This window comes from Lygodium microphyllum, chromosome 6 (genome assembly GCF_053477565.2).
Source record: "Lygodium microphyllum isolate KBCC chromosome 6, Lygodium_microphyllum_v1.1.10, whole genome shotgun sequence".
NCBI classification, from domain to species: Eukaryota; Viridiplantae; Streptophyta; class Polypodiopsida; order Schizaeales; family Lygodiaceae; genus Lygodium; species Lygodium microphyllum.
Window position 1 is genome coordinate 83,148,400 of NC_141140.1, and position 17,587 is coordinate 83,165,986.

Sequence of the window (17,587 nt, forward strand, 5' to 3'; positions counted from 1 at the left end):
CTAGAACCCGCAGAAGGTGTTCTCTAGCATTTACAGCAGCTTGGATGTCCCTTTGCCTTCTCGCTGCAATCATTCAACCATGCTCTTTCGCAGTTTTGATGATAGCGTTCATGCATTTTTTTCCATCTAAACTCTAGTGCACCATGAGTTGGAAGGTGGTCAAAAGCTGTCATTTCACTTAGCATGTGGTATTTAACTCTCCCACACAACCACCATGCACCATGAGTTGCATAGAATTTATCAAGCCTGCGTGCATGCCACGTGTCGCCCACATGGCGATTATGCCAAGTGTAGGGAATTGTGTGCCTAAGGCAAGTGTGGCCACATCTCTTAGCTCACACGAGGTCTCAAACATGTGCCATGCTTCCAGCTCCTCTTGGAACATACACCGTGTGTCATGAGAGCAGTCTATGGGGAGGGCTGTCATATTCCAATCTCCAACTAAGAGTGCAGGCACATCCCCAATATGCTCCTTCATTAGTCGCCATTTCTTAGCACGCTGGGCAGAATTGTTGGCTGCATACACAGTGATGAGTATGAAATCTACACCATTGGCGTCCATTTTCACTTCCTATAATGCTATCACATGCTATTTGTATTTTCTGATTATTCCATAGCACACTTATTTGCGCCCGGTCTGAACTAAAACCTCTTACATTCCAGGAGATCACTTTTAGTCTAGGTGACCACTTGCTCTGTTCAGCACAATACATCAGGGGAGTCCATGAATTCGTGGTTATCGATGGCAGCATAGAAGTTGCGATCCACCAGTTGGCTGACAAGCATGCTATTTAATGGAAGGTTTGCCATTCTTCTTGTTGTTGCCCTTCTTATTTGGCAATAAGTTCTCCTTATTTTGTGTTGATGCATGATTGATGGGTTTTGGTGCCGCCTTCGAGGAACTAGGCTTATCCTTGCCATTAGCCTGGGCATCAACAAGGGGCTAACCTTGCTTTTGCTTCCCTTTGTCAGGGATTGGACTCGAAGCTTACCCTTTGCTGTCTGTTTGAGGCTGAGCATTGGAATTTTGGGGTGAGCTATCCTTCTTTTCCTCCTCGCTTTTTTCCTCAGCATGGCATTGGGGGCACATTTTGGGAAAGTGCCCGCTCCCATGACACAAGTAGCATGAGTCAGGGAATGCCGAGAACTTAAGTGCAAGGGTGATCTCCATTCTTGACGCATCTTGCAATTGGAGAAACTCCAATGGAGGGTTCCTATAGCCCCAGAGGAAGGGTCGTTGCAAAGGAGTCCCCATGCATTTGCAATGGTTGGGGTGTAGAGCACCTTCCCAAGTGATGAGGCAATGGAAGCCAGTTCTCCGTCTAGCCAAGGATGTAGATCCATAACATTAACCTAGATAGGGCATTCATGAAGTACTCCTTCAGGGGAGAATGTGGACAACCTCCATTCTTGACACAACTTGCAACTGGAGAAACTCCAATGGAGGGTTCCTATAGCCCCAGAGGATACAGAACCAAGGGTCGCTACGGAGGAGTCCCCATGCATTTGCAATGGTTGGGGTGTAGAGTACCTTCCCAAGTGATGAGGCAATGGAAGCCAGTTCTCGCCAAGGATGTAGATCCATAACATTAACCTAGATAGGACATTCATGAAGTACTCCTTCAGGGGAGAATGTGGACGACCATGGTAGTGTGTAGACAAGGTTATCACGGTAGCCGACAGATGAGGCAAGAAGCCAATCCCGCTCTGACTTGGTGGCGAGGATGACAAGATAGAATCCTTTTCCAATGAAGCGGAACTGGAGGAGGGTGGCCTTACCTTGGTATGTGCCTTCAAACCATCGTGTGAACTCTTCCTCCATCGGGGGTCTCCCCAGAAAGTACAGGTAAACAACAGTAGAAAGCAGATCAGAATACCTTTGCTTAATCCTGTCAAAGGATAGGGAGACGCTTGCTTTGTGGACTTTGGCTCCTTGTTCGATCTTGGCCCTGCAATCAGCGCTCCTTCTAGACTGATCGAAGCGTAGTGTCCTCTCCACTTCCGCCATATCCACCGCATTGCATTTCAGATCCTATTTGTAATCTTGCTTCTCATTCTGCAAGTCTGAACTCATGTCCTCAATTTGTTGTGTTTTGCAGGTCCTTCCTGCATGCATGCACAGTCAACACGTCTCGCATTCTTGCACCATGATGAGGCAAAAAATGTGGTACCAAGCGTCTTGAAGATGAAAGGGAGTGCCAGTTCTCTCTCTCTCTCTCTCCCCCTCTCTCTCTCTCTCTCTCTCTCTCCCTCTCTCCCCCTCTCTCCCCCTCTCTCTCTCTCTCTCTCTCTCTCTCTCTCTCTCTCTCTCTCTCTCTCGTTCCTATGCTACCAAAGGTTCTTAGTGCACACTACAAAGTTGCAGGTATAAAGTGGCATCACATAGCACATAAATTCAAACCTTTCCTGCATTCTCATCCGTTGGTGAGCATCTCCATTCCTTTTATACATCACGATAGACCACCCGAGGTAGATAATTGATATTGCCCCAGCCCTGACCTTGCCTTGCAAGATGACACACCACCACAATGCCACACACCCCCACCCCCGACTGAACACGTGCATGAGTTTAAGAGAGAAAATCATTTAATTTAGTATAAAATTACTGATTTATCATTTACATCAACCCACCTTCCATATGGTCCCAACTCAACAAAAATGATGATGATCATTATTATAGTCTTTTGAAAGTGGTTGTGCGATAAGGTTACAAAAGGACAATGAGTGCCTTTGAGGCCAATTAACATGGGAGGAGTTTCAAAATCCACATATTCATGCCCAATGTTAGTAGCATGTTCAGTGATGTTAAAGCAATTGAAATCCAAACAATGGCTGTTTTGCATAAAAATAAATCAAATTAAGGACTCAAACAAAGAAAATGGAGATGTTGGCTTGATCATAATCCATTGGAGCACCTTATATAGATTCTACATGCATTCTTAACTATTTTGCCAAGAAGCAAGTTAATATTGATGGACTCAAACAAAGAGCAATTAAGTGTATATTTCACTACAAGTCCTAAAGAGCATCCTATGCAAATTGTATTTTCATTTTAATCTCAACAATACAATGTGCTTTTTCATTGCCCCTAAGAGTAGGGCTTTTTCATTGCCCCTAAGAGTAGGCATAGGTAGCATCATTTATGTACTTATTTATAAACTTCAAATCTAGCACAAGCATAATCATTAAATAGAACCTTATGAGCCCACTATATATTGTAGTACAAGCATGTTAATATTTAAGTGATGTAACTCTAAGGGTTTCTATGTAACATTATTTGGTGCTTTAGTGGGGAGCAAAGGTAGATTAGGTAGTCACATATGTGACAATAATTTTACCTTGAGATACAAATTTTTTTTTTGAAACCAACAATCTATGATGGGCAAGTGATCATTATAGAGAGTGTCGTTCTGCATGATAGTGCACAATCTATGAGACTTTGCATATGATTAGAATTGTAATGGAGCCTTAAGACTTGATGCTACTTTGAATATGCTTTTAAGAACTCGAATATTGCTATGTACATAGATACACACTAGTATGTGGGTAGTAGCTTACCTAATGTACATGGATACAAATGGAAAAGCACATATCGACCTCAACCCGAGGCTTGGAGGGAGGAGGGGGTCAAGTGTAGCTATTTTGTTTAGAGAAGGTCTATGAGATATGATCCATGTGATGCATAGAGATGCAAAAGCAAGATGCATGTGGATTAGAGTGTGCATAAATAAGCCACATGATATCTATAATGCAATATGTTACTTTCCCCTAACATACTCTAGATTCACTACTAGAGAGATATCACCATATGCATCACTTTACAAGTACATCATGAGATTCATGAGTATTGGAGGTGTCTTACTAGTAGGAGATTTCAATGCTTGCATAGGGAATATCCAATCTACTTTCTATGACACAAGTACTGAGATGTCTCAAGAGAGTGAACTAGACAAGGTGGAGTTGCTCAAATCAGCCCAAGATAGAGGGTTGACAGAGTATGGAATACACCTACTGGCATTGGGAACTGCACAAAGCGTGGTTATCCTTAATTGACTATCATAGTGGGCAGGATCCGATGGTTTCACATGCTAGAATAATAAGAAAGGAGCGAGTGCTGTGGATTACTTGATTGGTTCACCGAGCTTAATACCATATATATCAGGATTTTGGAGATCTCAAGTAGACCAATTGGCTAAGGATCAGACCATGCTATCCTGACTTTCATAATGGCATGTGGTCATGCACATGAGGCATAGTCATATGTTCCTAGATTTCCATGATATGTATCTATGGAGTCAACCTCACATGTATACAACACTACAATCCAAAACTCATTGCTAGTGTTAGATTTGCAAATTCTATTAGGTGAGTTCATGAGACATTTGGCTAAGATACTACATTCTTCAATAGCCCATGCCTTCCCACACACGGTGCCATCCATTATAGCACCAAGAAGCTCAACCCCACAAAGTGATTGGTATGACGATGATTGTAGAGAGACACACACACATTTCTGGTGAGAAATGGCACTTGATATATGTACCCATAAGCATACTCGTATACTTTTCACATGCCTAGTGTGAAAAAAAAATGAGAATATGTAGCTAGATTAAAAGATAGAGATGTATTGTACGTTTTTGGTGCAAGAGAGAAAAACAGCATGGAGAAGGCTTTAAAAGAGCCCACATCGATAGAGATTACTAGACTTGAGAATTGGCATGGTTATGCTTGTATGATTTATGATGTTCGAGGTCAGCACCCTAAGCCCCTCCTATTGGCCTCACAGAAAAGAAAGTGAAATAAGCCATTGCTTGCTTATATTTTTAAGAGACTAGTTTGTGAGGGATTTATAGCTAGTTGGTTAGATCATACCATTATACTTCATTAGGGCCAAAAACGCTTCAAAAATGGCACTTGTAAGAAAGTGATTAAGTTGCTAATTAGTTGAGGTTTAGGAAGAATAAAACCTCTAAATTTGGTTGTCCAGATGTGATTAATGAGAGAATATTTGGTTCATTGAAGAGGTCGGCCATTAATTGCCCTCATCTTTTAATCCAGGTCAGGGGTCACCTTTTCGGCCGTTTATTGTCTTGGAACTCGAGAGATTTTGTATTTTCGAGATTTTCGTACGAACTTCGCATTTGTTTGCTCCCGCGTTTTCTTTCTATACACTATTCTCTTTTACCATTCCTTTTGCTGCACTTGCTTTCTATCACTGTGAGATTCTTGCTCGGTTCATTTGCTAGAATGTCTAGCAATACTACTTCAAATAACACAGGCGCAAGCACACGTAAATACAAGCTATCTATTCAGCTAGATCTGACTTACACATCTTGGAGAAGTATACATCATCGAGTATTGATAGATGAGATTGAAGCCAACAGGTTGCGAACACAAGGAATGAAGCATATAGATTTGTGGGTGGATGGAAATATCTATCCCAGGGATCCTTCTACAGGTAAACCACCTCCTTTTTTGAATGTCCATGACTATATAAGATATCCTGGAGAAGGTTACAATGGAATGCTTGGCTACTGTATGAGGTTATACTCTGCATCTTACACATATATAGCTCAAGTGCACGAAATGAAAAAAGCACTAGAAACTACACAAACAAAAATTTTAGAGTTGACAAGTCAGATTGATATTTTGAAAAATGTTTAACAATTCATTGCAGAATAAGCTAATACGCTTGAGAGAAACTCCAGTAGGATTTAGAGAGAGGAAGAGACCGTTAAAAAATATAACCAACTTGTGTGAGAGAGCAAAGAAAAGGAGACTAAATCTTACAAAGAAATATGTCTCTAACATATTAGGCATAAATATCCGAGAGAATGAGGAAAGAATCAAACTTTTGAAGGAAACCATGAATAAGAAAGACATTTTGAGGATTCTTAAGTCACCAGAAAATGTGGATTTGAGAGGTCCAACTCTGAGAGAGTTAGTGAAGGATTTAAAAGGCACAGTGAAAGCAAATGAAATCGTAGAGACATGCGATACTGTGGGTATAAGTCGAAAAGGTTACCGTGCTATCTCTGGATTATGGTTTAAAAATCTTAAACGCAATAGGGTAACTATATTTGGATTGCCCCGAGCCCTTGCAGTTTCCACTGCAAGAATTTCCATGAATCGCAAGATTCCACATGTTTTTGGAGATTACTTTCACATCGAAAGGTCTATGTCCTATGAAAAACAAAAAAAACAGGAAATTTTTTATTACAATGAGTTTAACAATATATGGGTTGATCTAAAAAAGGTGCAAATTGCAATGGTTCACATGTATAAAATCACAGTAGAAGAAAGTTATGGTGTTCTAAAGTTTGCCTTGAAGTTGGATGAAGCACAGATTCAAAAGGAACAAAAGATGGAAAGAATTAGCATTTGCCTCATGAACATGGCATTGGACCATGGCAATGGCGAGGGCAAAGCTCCATTGCATAAGATCCAATCCGAGATGGAGATTTGGTGGATTGGTGCAGCCCAGGTACCAATTGAAAATCATCAAACGTTGAAATGGTTGTTCAACCATACAGGTATTCCAAATATCATTAAGTCTCAAAGTGAAGGCGAAATGTTGGTAGTTGATGGGGTTGGTAAATTTAATGTGGAATGGCATATGAGTGCTGATTTGAAAACTATCAAATGTATGCTTGGAATATGTAATGGTGCAAATGCAAAATATCCTTGCATTTATTGCATGGAAAGTATTGGATCCAAAGATTGGAGTAGTTTGCGACCAGTAAGAAGAGCCCCAAATAGAGACTCTATAGATTTGAGTAAATTTAAAAACATAGAAGACATCTGGGATCCCATTCTTTCCATCTCTCTTAAGAATGTTCATATTTGTACTTTGCATGCAGAGATTAGAATAATCGATAAGCTTCTCAGGTTGCATCTTGACTACGCATATTCCATTAAGCCATTATCTTTATCAGATGAGTGTATTGATAAATGCGAGGCATTGCTATCGAAAATGGGATTTCATGGGGGCCAAGTTCACTTGAGAAAGGATCCAATACTTTCAGGAAAAACAAGAGACATCTTGGCCGATGTCTCTATGGGAGGCTCAAAAGCTAGATGATTCTCAGGAAACCATTCAGGAAAGCAGGTGAATGCGGCTTGGGAGTGTTGGAGAGAGCTATGTGAGATCACAACAAATGTTGCAAGCACGCCGAGGCTTGCGTTTCTTAGAATGGAGATCTGGATACACCTTGATGTTTTTCTGAAACTCCTCAGGCAACATAAGACAACATATACATATGCGGAAGAGTTCAAAAGATCAATCACAAAGCTTGTTCAGGCGATAAAAGAGGCATGGGGAGAAAAAGATATCACTTTTTATCTGGTAAAGTAATAATTATTTAATATCGGCTTATTTTGACAAGTTTTTCAATTGGTATAAAATTTGTGTTACTTTGTATTGCAGCATATTCTTCATATTCATGGACCTTTCTTTGTGGAGGAGCATGGCCCCTTAGCAACTTATAGCAACCAAGGCATGGAAAAATCCCACTATCAAGCATGCACAAGTTATTTTCGAAGCACAAGGCATGGGGGAGGAGTTACAAAAAGCAATGCTTTGGAGGAGCTATTCAACTGGTTTTTTCGACGACAACTTCAAAGAATGCAAATAAAAGACGGCAATGACACATGAGCGATCGCACTTTTATATATAAGAAAGAATATATACAAAGCTAGTTTTTCAAAACTCTCACATTCTCTTCCTCCTCAGGAATCTTTCCTCTATAACGTAGAAATTTTTTTCTCTTGTAGCCAGCTATAGATTTTACATCAGTTCTGTCTGCAGCTAAGGCGTAGGATGAAAACGCCAAAAAGTATCCTGCTCTGGAAGCAGAGTAACCTGGACTGTAGCCAAAAATCCTAATTGCTGCAGTCTTTTCCAAAAACATTATTTTGTGGGCATTATATTGTAATCCTGAGAAACCTAGAAGCCTTGTAAGAGCTTTAATACAAAGTATCGGCCATGCTGCGTCCTTTGAGAAACTACTATGAAGTACAAAAAAGGATTCAGGGTCAATCCTAGCCAAGTAGTGGCCGAGTGCAATGTCTTTGGTGGTGTTACTAGCAGCTCTCGATCCTTTGCCACGCCCCAAGAAGTTATCTGATGCTGTCTCATTGGTGTTAGTCAATTCTTTAACATATTCAGACTCCTCTCTTCCAAAATTGGAAATGTCGAGCTCGCTTTGAATGCGATCGAAGTCCTCATCAGTAATACTCAACTCTTTTTCAGCTTCTTTGGCCTTTTCAAAACAAAGAGAGAATGCCTCACCAGCATCAATAAACTTATCATCTAGAGTTTCTTTATCAAGTTTCAGAATCTCTTCCTTTGATTCATTTTCTGTGTCAATTATCCCATTAGCAGCATCAGATGCCTCTGCAATAATTGCAAGACAATAATCTTCCCTGAGATTAAAAAGTTTTTGAATATCTGATAGTAAAATGTACTCCTTGTCCTTGAAAGGTATACATGGCAGGGAAGGAACAATATGGTGAGAACTCTCATCAGGTTGAGGGTTTGTATCTCTTTGGCTCTCCTCAATGATAGTCTCAGCTTTGAAGTGAGCAACATCCAAATTCTCAGCAATGGAAGCCTCAAAATCTGTATCTACAACCTCCTCTGTTTCCCTTTCATCTGCCAGATCATCCAACATGCAAAAGCTGGCAGTCTTTGCTCCTTCCAACTGTTGCTCCTCAGCTTTCATAGGGTATTTGACAAGGATGAATATAATAAAAGCAGCAGATTTTCTCATCATCTTGCAGTTTTTGGAATGAGTGCAGCAAAATATGTCTGTTGAATGAAACCTCTCCAGAGAGTGGGCCCTGCACTTTCTAGTAAATACTGCCTTTTCATTTCCTGTTGACCCAATGGGAACATGGACATATTCAATTGTGCCAACTTCAACAGAAGGACCTGCAAGAGTTTCAAACTCCAAAAAGTCCTCCACAATATATTTTTCACAAGATTTCAGAACTTTGTCAAGTTCCCAATCAGGATTAAAAATATTTTTCACAACTCCATAGAATGAGAGATCCATTCCATTCTGAAGCATAAAATCAAGTAGCCTCTCTGATGGAGTGATATCAATGAGCTCTGATACTCCTTGACCTCTCACTACTGGCATTCGCTTCCCTGGAGATGTACTTGGCTTTCTCACACTGGTGGCAGAGGATGGAGAGGAAAAAGAATGCACAGGCTGATCAGCTGTTGATGCACTTGAGCCTTTTGAAAGCCTTCTTCTTTTACCAGTTCCTGAAGAAACCTTGGATTGTATGGGTTCAGACATGTTTCCAACTTCTGACGATACGGCGCGATAAGAGAGAAACGATTCAGATGGAAAGGCCCCCTCGCGCCGTATCGGTGATCCCAATAAGAAGCGCTAGAGCCACAACAAAGGTGGTCACACGAGCTTCAGGAACGCTGAAAGAAGACTAGATCTACAGAACCTCCAAAACGAAGCGAAGAGAGGAAAGCGAAGAAAACCAACAGTCGCTCTCGCGCCGTATCAGCAATACAAACAAAGGTCAGAAACCGAAAAAAACCGTACAGATAAGAAACACACCCTTATGTAGGCGCGGATTATGCCACCTGGCAGTATCCATTAGTCTCATACACGTGGCAGTAGCCGTTGGGCAACACGTGGCCGAAAACCACGTGGCGAACAAGTGGACCGGTCATTACTTGACACGTAGCATACGGACCATAAATGCAGATACGTGGCACAATCAGTATCGGACACGTGTCTGACACGTGTCATGATTTACCTGGGTATATAAGTGGTCATTTGTCCGACGTGTACACTTTTCATCTCTCGAGCTCTTCCCGCCTTGCTTCCCGATACGGTGCGATAGAAGTCCTTTTTTCGCTAGCAAAAAGAGGTGTGCCGATACGGAGCGAGGGCGTCCAAACGGTGTGCTCGTTTTCTCCTAATCACACCGTATCGTCTTCTCATCTCCAATACGGAGCGAGGGCGTCCAAATGGTGTGCTCGTTTTCTCCTAATCGCGCCGTATCGTCTTCTCATCTCCAATACGGAGCGAGGGCGTCCAAACGGTGTGCTCGTTTTCTCCTTATCGCGCCGTATCGGCTTCTGATCTCCAATACGGAGCGAGGGCGTCCAAACCGTGTGCTTATTTTCTCCCTATCGCGCCGTATCGGCTTCTCATCTCCAATACGGAGCGAGGGCGCTGTTCCATTCTGCTCGCTTTGTTCATATCGCGCCGTATCGGAATTGCTCATTTCGTCACTTTCCTCGCCAGTTTGTCTTTCAGTTATTGTCCTTCTGGTTGTTATTTTTCCTTTTCTGGATGGCAAGGACAAAGCAAACTGCAAGAAGAGTGTATCTAGATGGGAAGGACAGTGGGGGTAGAAGAAAGTTAAAATTTGATGAATCTAAGGGGGTAGAAGAAGCTGGTCCATCACAGGCTCCAGAGCATTTTACAACAAAAATCCCTCCTACACCAGGTGTTGTCCTTACATCTTCCATAAATGTTTCTTCACCTGAAGTTGAGGAAGCAAAGGATGAGGCTAACCCTGTGAAAGATTCATTCCCTACAATGGTACCTAAGCCCATATCTGCTGAAGCCACTGAACACCCCAAGCCACAAAAGAGAAAGAGGAAGTCCAGGTTCTTCTATATGCAAAGATGTTTCAGTGAGATCAGGAAAGCCCGGAGAGCTACACAGCATGTCATTCCAAAAGCTGCTTTTATAAGGGTGGTTAAAGAGATCTCTGATAGATTGTCTCAAGTGGCAACTGTCTCTGGTCTAAATAAGAAGTGGCGACTCTCAGCCATTCTTGCCCTGCAAGAGGCCGCAGAAGATTTTGTTATTGATTTCATGAACGACGCTTACATTGCTGCCGCCCATGCTCATAGGATCACCCTTATGAATAAAGATTTCAGCATCATTAGCAGAGTGAGGTATAGGTTTGACAAAGTCCTGAGGCCCTTGCCTTCCAATGATCAAAAAGCCTTTGAAATCCTTAACATTCCCCCAAAATTGTCCATGAAAGAGAAAAAGCTAAATGTTGAGGATGTTAGTCACCTTTACCCTACAAGGGGTGCCACCCAGCAGGAGGCTTTCTTGAGTGAAAAAAATCAGGAGGTGTTTGAAACTGAAGACGATGTTTACAAGAGGAAAGCCGCATCACTTGCTCCCGTCAACAGCGAGAGGATGGGCAAAGTGTATGGGCAGATTCTTGTGAATGTTGCTGGGGAATTTGAGGAGGAATATCTTAGTATATCTCCCGAGGACAAGCCCATGTTGGAAAAAAGGGATGTCCAACTATCTGACTCCGTGGTATTTTGTTGCATAAGGTAAGGTTTTTTGTTGCATAAGTTAAGTCTTTTCAATTATATTTTGGATGAAATTGGTATTGAATAGCTTTTGCTATTATCTGCAGGGCATTGGTGTCCTCTCTCACTCTCGATATCCGAAGAACCATATACATTGTTGATCCACTTCTCTCTGTGGGACTTTTTGCAAAATCTGGTTCTAATATTTCACCATTTTTTCGTAGCTTCGATAGTGTGAGAAATTACCACATCTTTTTCCCTTATGTAGAAAGGTATTTTTCTTTTTCTGTAGAGGAGAATTTATGTTCATTTGCTTTCACCCTTCTACTCACCTCTTTTATGAATTTGCAGAGGGCATTGGAGTCTCATCTACATTAATTGTCTTTCAAGGGAAATTATCTTTATGAATTCTCTCAGCGGTGTTCACGGTCAAGCACGAATGTATGTTGGAAGAAAATTACTTACTTTGATTTCTTTTATAAATAATATTTTGAACTTACAAAGCTTCCTTTTGCAGTGCTGGTAGACTCGTTTCTACATTTTTGGATACAACATACGAGGATCTTGCTAATCCTCAAAGGCCGTATACTTTTCTTCTACAAGAAGTTCCATTGCAAAGCGATGCGCATTCTTGTGGATGGAGAGTTATCTCAAACATTTGCAGAACAGTGGATTCAAAGCTGTTACAAATAGAAGGAGTGAATGTAAGTTTATTTCATTTGATGTTTGTGTAACCCTTATCATGATGTCTTTTCACTAACTTATAACATTTATTCTTACAGTGTAGAGACTATCCTGAATCATATGTTTGGTGGATAAGGGAGAGATGCATCGAGCTGATTCTAGACAAAGCAATCACACCGTATGATCCTGACTCCCCTCTTCCTCCCAAAACTTCAATGGCAAAGGGCACAAGCAAGGGAAAGGTCAAGGGAAAGGGTAAAGACAATGGCAATGGTAAAGACAAGGGCAAGGGAAAAGGCAATGGGACCACTGCTGCAGAGTCTAAGAAAAAAGGAATGCCAGTGCTCTCTCCTCTTAAATTTGATCCATCCCCTCTTAAACCCCAAGAAAGGAGACTACCTGTAAAGGTCAAATTTTTTCAACAATCAAAGAAAGGCCCTGTGAGAAAAAATATCTTTGAAGAAATCGATAAAGAATGAAAATAGCAAACATAAGCATACACGAGCCATTTTATTTTGGCTTTGTACATTTTTATGCAATTTTTGTACCTCATTGTGTAATGAAAATTTTCACTTGTAAATCGAATGTAATGTACATTTTATACACGAGCCTTATTATTTTGGCCTTGTACATTTTTATGCAATTTTTGTACCTCATTGTGTAATGAAAATTTTCACTTGTAAATCGGATGCAATGTACATTTTATTTATGCACATTCGAAAGGCGACTTGCTTCACGATAGCTTATGAAGTTCCCATTAAAAAATATCTTAAGGACAGTCTATTAAGATAAATTTCTGCCAAGTTTTCATTCTTAAGGCCCCAAACTCACAATTGTGGGAGACAAACAACTCGTACAAAAGAAAGAGCGCTCGGCTCTTTTGCCAATTGTTACACCATTCACTTTGAACTTATATCTAGGGGATGTATTGTCTAGCAATTCCAAGGTATCCCTCACATCTTTCACACTCCAATTGGAAGTAACACTCACCTTCTTTACTTCTTCATGCGGAAAAACGTGCACCACAAGTTTATATGGTGTGTTCTCTGTATCAGAATCCAAGGGAACCCAAATACCCAATCTTAGTTTGTATCGCCTGTAATCAAAGGCCAAAGCAAGATTTTGGCGAGGGATACTGTAAGCCAAAGCCAAGGATTGAGGGCATGCACTGCACCTCAAGATATCACCTTTATGATCGCACTCTCTAGATTTCCAATGCGTCCCTATAGTGTTGTCCAAATCCTCTTCCGAAAAGTTTCTACTTAACCAGGATACCTTCGTTCTTTGTAAATTTGCTGTTTTGAAGCAAGCCACGAAGATATGGAGGGGTACAAACCATGATAAACGTATTCTTCTTGAGATCCTTCCAGCTGTCATGGACTTTTTAATATCCTGAGATATTTTGAATTTGAAACTCTGCACTGTTACCTTGTCAGGAATCTCCCGCCATGTAAACATGTTGCACCTTGACAAACCAGCCTTCTGGCATAATTTTGAAGGCAATGATACGCCCCTTCCAGTGATGTTTTATATCTTCTCGTTTTCTTCTTTTCACCTTATGGGAGCCCTTGCAAGATGGCAGCATGGTAACCCAATCGTTTAGAGCAAAGGTTTTGGGCTCAAAATTTCCATCTACTCCCTGGCTATAGACTGTGCAAGAGTGTATTAAACGAGAAGGGCGCCTGGAGGAAGCCATGAAAAGAATGAAAGCGCGGAGAAAGAAGCTCAAAGAGGGGTGAATGAACTAAAAAGTAGCGCCAAGAACCCAAATGAGTATGTATTGGGCGCCAAAAACAATATTGAAAGATCTCCCGACTTTCAAAAAATTCATTATTAATTTCATCACATCTCTGTCATGTATTTTGTCAGATTTGTAAGTAAATAACGTCTTTGGGACTCCAAAACATGTCAGACTTTAGGGGTTTTGGCTAAAAAAGAAGAGAGAATCACGAAATGGACTCCACTATCTCTAAAAAAGAGAAGACAAGAATACCATATTCTTGCACACGTGGCGAACTCTCTTTGGCCCTTTCCTTAATCCCGTGATTAACAAAAGTGCATTTTTTGAAGCGTTTTTGGCCCTAATGTCTCTTTAAGAGTGGAGACACTATGAAACCAAAGTAATTACATAACAATTATGAGATCTACTATGGAGCAAGCCTTGAATGATTAGGCTGAGAAACATGGCATAAGATCAAGAGGTCAAGCTTGTTTCGAAGAGGGATATACCACACTCGACCATATCTTCACTCTAAGGGCTATTATTGAGACATATTATTTCTTTGTGGATTTCCATAAGGCATTTCATATGGTACCATGTGCCATAATCATGCAAAGATTACACGATATTCATGTCCCTCCGGAGATATAGTAGAGTGTCTATGCTCTATATATGAGACAATGATAGGCATAGTACAACAAGCACTAGGGGGTATCTCAGACTCACTTGGCAACACTGTCAAAGTGAAACAAGAATGCTCACTCTCACCCACCTTGTGTAGGCTCTATGTAGATGAGGTCTCAAATTATTGATTTTGGAGGAGTTGGAGCTAGTTTAGTTGGAGTGCTAGTCTCAATATTTCTTTATGAAGATGGCATTGTGCTTATATTCAACTCACCTAAGGGACTACAAAGACATTTGAAAGCACTATCAATCTTCTACAAAGATAGAGAGCTTAAGGTGAACCTTGAGAAAAGGTTGTGATATTCAATACCTCAATCACTTTAGTGACAATATTCAAAGGGCCACAATTTTCTTAGGGAGATACATCGGAGACTTGACTAGTAGGAGTGTATGCAGCATTGGGTGTATTAGAGAGACAATGTGCATATATATAGTTCCATGAACCACACACCAAATTGTGATTCTTTGATACAATGGTTACACCCACACTCCTCTATGGGTCAACCATTTGGGGCCAAAGCCTCTATTACATAAGAACAAAATGACTAACAGACCATGATGGACCTGAGAGGAATTTTTATGATGGATGGCAGCATATGAAGTGACAATTAGTGGTGATTAAATCACATATAATATGAGCAAAGAGCTCAACCCCACATGAGATCATCAAAGTAGAGATGGGGGAAGCACCTATGGTGGTTGAGGCCTTGCTCTAGGCAATGAATTTTCTTACATAGATTATGAGAGCTACCTCAAAATTAATACCCATGGTTAGCACTGGCTTTATCTACACATTTAGCAACAGAGGGTGACAAATATTGTTCATATGCTCAAGTGGGTACATGGATGAGTTTGCATGGTCTGCACAAAGATAGATTACCCATGTGAGTACAATTTGGTTTGCCATATACGTGAGCTTAGTCAGTCAAAGCTAAACCATCCAATCAGAGTATATATATTGAGATTGGATATAAAGATGAGTTAAGTTAACCCCCTTTTCTTACACGTCACAAGGATGGCACACTATCATAGTTATTTCCTTTACCTCTATGGAGATGGTTTTGTCACCCAACCAAGCTATATGGATACTCAACTACCACATGGGTTACATACAACTATTGGGTGATTCTACACCTCAACACATCACTTAAGGATTGAGACACGAAAATGGGAGGGCATGGAGATTGAGGATGCCATGTGCCAACTTTGTGATAGAAAGCCATTAGAATGAGGAGCATTACATCTATCAATACACAATATATTATGATATTCAAGGCACATACCATTGTCTATTTCAAGAGTGTCTTGGCTCTCTACAACGACACATGATAGAGTTCGAGGATTAGAGATGTTTGGGATTTTCTTCTTTTGGATCTTCAAAGGTTTAGATATTCTACGGAATAGAAGCCCCCCCATAGCCACACATGATTAGATAGAGAGCTATCACTAACTCTTTCATTATCACACAGTCAAGCACGAGTTTGGCCACCATTGCTACCGATAAACAACCAGCAATGCCAAGTCATGGAGGAGCTTCACCTTCATGGGATATTTCCTTGGATAGAGCACTACCACTCAAGCAAGCAAGATACCCACACTCACTTATAACGGTGCCTAGACACCCTTATCATAGATAGGTTAGAGCTATCATTAAAGCACCATAAAAGACAAATACCAAGGTACCTCAGTCACAGAGAGCTGGATTTCCACTTAAGGGAGATACTTCATTGAGGAAAAGAATATTTCTATCTTTCTTTTTCTTCTCTCTTAATAGTATTGCTTACATCTGCACCACAAATATACTCTTACAGAGCGTATCGCCTAACATCTAGTCTCATTGACCTATCTTTTATCTTTTAAAATGATAGATACATTTCTTTGTATATTTTAGTGTAGTCTCATAGGCCACATTGGCTTTTTAGATATGTTAATTCTCTCTCTCTCTCTCTCTCTCTCTCTCTCTCTCTCTCTCTCTCTCTCTCTCTCTCTCTCTCTCTCTCTCTCTCTCTCTCTCTCTCTCTCTCTCTCTCTCTCTCTCTCTCTCTCTCTCTCTCTCTCTCTCTCTCTCTCTCTCTCTCTCTCTTTATTCTCCCCCCTCTCTCCTCTCTTTTTCTTCTCTCCCTCTCCTCTTTTTTCCTTTTTCTTCTTCTTCTTCTCTCTCTCTTCATTCTCTTTTTTAATTTTCTCCTCTCTCTCTCTCTCTCTCTCTCCCCCCTCTTTTATTCTCCCCCCTCTCTCCTCTCTTTTTCTTCTCTCCCTCTCCTCTTTTTTCCTTTTTCTTCTTCTTCTTCTCTCTCTCTTCATTTCTTTTTTAATTTTCTCCTCTCTCTCTCTCTCTCTCTCTCTCTCTCTCTCTCTCTCTCTCTCTCTCTCTATTCTCCCCCCTCTCTCCTCTCTTTTTCTTCTCTCCCTCTCCTCTTTTTTCCTTTTTCTTCTTCTTCTTCTTCTTCTTCTTCTTCTTCTTCTTCTTCTTCTTCTTCTTCTTCTTCTTCTCTCTCTCTCTCTCTCTCTCTCTCTCTCTCTCTCTCTCTCTCTCTCTCTCTCTCTCTCTCTCTCTCTCTCTCTCTCTCTCTCTCTCTCTCTCTCTCTCTCTCTCTCTCTGCCTCTGCAATCCAACATCGTTTGACTATGACCCATGACAAGGGTAGGTGTAGAGATGTGATGACCATTAAAAATACAACCTGGAGGAACTAAATGCATGGCGACAAGACATGATGAATTGACCAACCAAAGGGTGGCAATGGAAGACAAAAATCATCTCCTCTTAAAGCTTCACACACACGCACGCGCGCGCACGTGCACGTGCATGCACACACACACACACACACACACACACACATACATACATACATACATACATACATACATACATACATACATACATACATACATACATAGAATATTCGCCACTCCTACCTACCTCTTCACATTACATCATTAGATCCCCAACTTGAATTTGCAAAGATTGCACTTAATCTCCAAGGCCATGTTTCACCATGCCCCAAACATCCAACCAAAAACAAATATGCCTTTCTATTAGGAATCCTTATCTAAAAGCAAATGTGCAAGTAAACCATATCAATAGAGCTTTGTTTTGGAGATATATAAAAAGGCTAGCAAGTCCAAAAAAATTTCAAAAAAGAATAATGAGAAGGTGAAATTCAACCAAAAGAGCCAAGAAAGTC